This window comes from Callithrix jacchus, chromosome 5 (assembly GCF_049354715.1).
Source record: "Callithrix jacchus isolate 240 chromosome 5, calJac240_pri, whole genome shotgun sequence".
NCBI classification, from domain to species: domain Eukaryota; kingdom Metazoa; phylum Chordata; class Mammalia; order Primates; family Cebidae; genus Callithrix; species Callithrix jacchus.
This window is the reverse complement of record NC_133506.1, coordinates 63470580-63475197: the sequence shown is the minus strand read 5'-3', so window position 1 is coordinate 63475197 and position 4618 is coordinate 63470580. Positions and strand designations below refer to the sequence as shown.

Sequence of the window (4618 nt, the reverse complement as noted above, 5' to 3'; positions counted from 1 at the left end):
AGCTGGGCTGCTCAGGAAACAGTGTCTGGAATCCTTGCTTCACTTCCGTGTTTAATCTTTAAAAAAACTGTGTAGTAGTGTTTAATCCAAAGACAGCTGATTCCCATTTACACTTCACCTGTGTTGAACTCAGATACCAAAATTTAAAGCTCTGCCCTCGAAAACACCCTTTGCCCTTTAAGCCCTCCCTGGTAACACTTCCAACTGGTGTCTGAGCTACATTTAAAAAAAAAAAACAAAACTGTGGAACCAATCAAGAACTGGAGTTACAATAAAATCCAATGTGAAATCCAACTCAGGAAAGTACCAAAGGAATGTTCCAGAATGACAGCTGCATAGCCAACCCCAAGAACCACCTGTCCAGGATGGAGGAGGGCTGACAAATCCCAGGAAAGGGAACTATCCAAGTTAAAAAGAGGACTCAGGCCAGGCACAGCGGCTCACACCTGTAATCCCAGCACTTTGGGAGGTTGAGGCAGGCCAGATCACCCTGAGGTCAAGAGTTCAGAGCCAGCCTGGCCAACATGGGGAAGCCCCATCTTTAGTAAAAATACAAAAATCAGCCAGGTATGGTGGCAGGTACCTGTAATCCCAGTTACTTGGGAGGCTGAAACAGGAGAATCACGTGAACCTGGGAGGCAGAGGTTGCGGTGAGCTGAAATCGTGCCACTGCAATCCAGCCTGGGTGACAGAGAAAAAAAAAAACTTCCATCTCAAAAAAAGAAAAAAAGGGTACTCAGTAAACTACCTGATTGGATTGAGAATTCTGGGGAAAGAAACTGAGGACACAGTCAAATAACACAAGGTGGGAAAAGGGAGTTAGAAATTTCAAGACAAAATGAAAAGTTGCACAAAAGATGTAGTCCTAATGTGCCACCTGAATTTGCTGAAAACTGTATTTACACACATGCAACAATGCTCCATTGACTGGCTGACTGACTTTCAACCACACACAAAGCATGAACCACAGTTATATAACACAACATAAATACGAACAACCTTGACCAAAACCAGGAAGGAAAAGCAGGAGACCGCACAGGCAGCACAAGGAGACAAGGAGACGTGGGCATTCCCACAGTCTTACTGCAGGGTAAGGACGAAAGGCATCAACACATTCCTGAATGCTGAAACTGTAACCAGGAAAACCGTAAATGGTGATAACAGTCGTATCAAGAGGACAAGGAAAGCTGTTTGCTTTTAAAGAGCTAAACAGACCTCTAGCCTAACAGAAAAGCAGCACTAATGTGGAAGTCAGCCACATGTGGTGTTGGAGGCTGAGGTGGGAGGATCGCTTGAGCCTGGGAAGCCGAGGCTGTAGTGAGCTGAGATGGCGCCACTGCACTCCAGCCTGGGTGACAGAGCCAGGCCCAGTCTCAAAAAAAAAAGAAAAAAGAAAGATAACTTCATATTATAAGCCTATGTAGACTCTTTGATTTTGTTTTAGCCATAAGGTTATGTTATTTATTTTAAAAAATACTTTTGGCTGGGCTCAGTGGCTCACGCCTGTCATCCCAGCACTTCGGAAGGCCGAGGCAGACGGATCACTGAAGGCCAGGAGTTCGAGACCACCCTGGCCAACATGGTGAAACCCCGTCTCTACTAAAAATGCAAAAAGTAGCCAGGTGTGCTGGTTGGTGCCAGTAATCTGAGCTACTCAGGAGGCTGGGAAGAATTACCTGAACGCGGGAGACAGAGGCCATAGTGAGCTGAGATGGCGCCGCTGCACTCCAGCCTGAGTGAAAGAGTGAGACCCTGTCTCAAAAATAAAGTAAAATAAAAGATTTTTAAATGTGTACTTATTTGGAAGCCTAGAAAAAAGCTAAGGTGAAGCTGATCTGAAGAGTCTGTCTACCTGCCTAGCCACCAACCCAGGCTGGTACAGTTTTGGGCCTGGGCAGCGGCTCCTAAACTCCCATCCCTGCACCTGCGACTTCACTGTCACCTGAGAACTGATCCTAGAATTGCAAATTATGGGGTTCCAGCCCGGATTTACCAAGTCCAGAACTCTGGGACTGGGCCCAGGAATCTGCATTTGACAAGCCCTCCTGGTTACTCTCATTTGGAAACCACAGGTTTTCAGCAAAACTAGACTCTGAGGCTGTTCTTGGTGTTATGCGCCTCTCCTCGGCTATGAGTTAACGGTCCATTACAGCAGCTTCAGGTGAAGGCCTGAGCCCTCCTAGGAATACAGGCATTTGAAAGGATATCCAGGGCTTCTTTCCTCAGGTTCAGGGCTAGAGACAGAGGTAACCCTGCCCTGTGTGAGGTCTGTGGGGTCAGCAGCAAGGACTCATCACAGGAAAAGGCGTCTGAGAGGCACGGATTTGCCACCAGTAGGCAGCGGGCGGGCTGTGTGTCCTTGGACCAGCAGCTGAGTGGGTGGGGAATGCCTTGTCGTGGCAGCTTTGCAGACAGCACCTGCTGTTAGAAGTGAGGGGAGCTTCACTGCTGGCTTCTGACATTCTGAACATAGGTCTCAGACACCCTTGGCTGGGTCTAACTTGAATTTAAAAAGACCATATCTTGCATCCTAGGTACATTCTGATGAGGGGTCCAGCAGCTTCGGGGTATATATATATATATATATATCCAGATAGGGACTTCTGTAGGTAAAATACTCAGGTATACTGAGCTGGGTGTAATCAATGTGACATATATGAGTTGTATTTATATCCAGATATATAGATGCTGGAAAGACCGCTACTAACCAGTCAATGTGACACAGATGTGGTCTATTTTAATCTAAGTTGGACATAGCCGAGGGTGTCTGAGAACCCTGTTCAGAATGTCAGAAGCCAGCAGTGACCTTCTTCTTGCTTCCTTCTATCAACAGATGACTTTTATATACTGACATATGCATGTGTGTATATATATGACATATATATATATATATATATATATATATATAAAGAGAGAGAGAGAGATTCACTTTTGTTGCCCAGATATAAACTGACATATACATATGTGTGTGTGTGTGTGTGTGTGTGTGTGTATATATATATATATTTTTTTTTTTGAGACAGAATTTCACTCTTGTCACTCAGGCTTGAGTGCAGTGGCACAATCTCGACTCATTGCAACCTCCGCCTCCTGGGTTCAAGCGATTCTCCTGCCTCAGCCTCCTGAGTAGCTGGGATTACAGGCACCCACCACCAGGTCCAGCTAATTTTTGTATTTTTAGTAGACATGGGGTTTCTCCATGTTGGCCAGGCTGGTCTTGAACTCCCGACCTCAGGTGATCCGCCTGCCTCAGCCTCCCAAAGTTCTGGGATTACAGGCATGAGCCACCGCACCTGGCCGCAATTCCTCACTTTTGCTTCTGTTTGGAGGGGCAGCTATGCCAACGGGAGCAGGCTTACACTGGGTCAGTGTTCCAAATGGTGGGGACCATCTCGGGACTGCAGCCATTTTCCGCTACGGAGCCCTCAGGCAGACAAAGTGACTGCACAGAGTCTCAAGATCCTTCTCAACCTTCAGCTGGAAAGGGCACTATTAACCAGTCAATGCTGAAATGCACCCCACTCAGCTCAGTATTCCCGAGTACTTCATCAACAGAACCCTGCACAACGACACAGCACCCCAGCATCTCTCAGAGGAAGAGGTGACTGTCATTCATGGCTCACCATTTTCCATGGATTTTCCTTCTTAGGGTGATGAATTTCTTAAGTTTGTTGCCAGCTACACAAAGTAACGCTCTCATTTCTCCTCAGCAGCCTGGCTACTACTTAGGGCCAGAAACGGTAAGCTGAAACATGTGGGCCTAACCATCTTTCACATCCTTCATAAGGAAAAGGGAACTTGTAAGTCCTAGAAACTGGTTTAAAATGGGTCCGAGCCCCACCGAACATCAAGAGAGTCATCGAAATCTCCAGTCCTCCTCCCTTCCTTTGAAGTGCTCATATACAAGTTGGAAAGCAAAGCAAAAAATGCAATCAACACAAGTAAATGCCAAACTGCTGTAAAGAAAATATACCAGAGGCTGGTGCGGTGGCTCACGCCTGTAATCACAACACTTTGGGAGGCCAAGATGGGCAGATCACCTGAGGTCAGGAGTTCAAGACCAGCCTGGGCAACACATGGTGGTGAGTGCCTGTAATCCCAGCCTCTACTAAAAATACAAAAATTAGGTGGGTGGTGGTGTGTACCTGTAATCCCAGCTACTCGGGAAGCTGAGGCAGGAAAGTTGCTTGAATCCAGAATGCGGAGGCTGTGGTGAGCCAGGATCGTGCCACTGCACTCTAGCCTGGGCAACAGGGTGAGACCCCATCTCAAACAAAACAAAAATAACACCAGAGGTTCAAAAGGAGGCAGGCTAGCCAAGAGAGCTGGAGAGTGAAGGCACATGGAGGCCGTGCCAGATGTGGATGGGCAAGAGCACGGTTGGAACAACCTGGGCTAACGGAGACACCCAGTGAGGCCGCTGTGGGGGGTCTGGGAGCTGACAGGCCACCTGTAAGGGTAACTGCAGGGTCAGGGTGAAGACGGGACCTGGACATGACAGTGGTGGGGGGCAGCCGCACGGAGGGGCTTGACTCACAGGGCAACTGAGCCCTTCTGCTCTCAAAAGTCCCCGAGCGGACTGGTGTTTGGGAGAGACTGGAGCCACAGCAGAAGGCAG

At 47.8% G+C, this 4618-nt stretch overlaps 1 protein-coding gene across 2 annotated transcripts in view; it reads right to left on the bottom strand.

Annotated features, from left to right (window-relative positions):
* NXN (nucleoredoxin) overlaps window positions 1–4618 on the bottom strand; it is a 165176-nt gene that overhangs the window by 117114 nt on the left and 43444 nt on the right. The gene's annotated exons all lie outside the window — the stretch shown is intronic.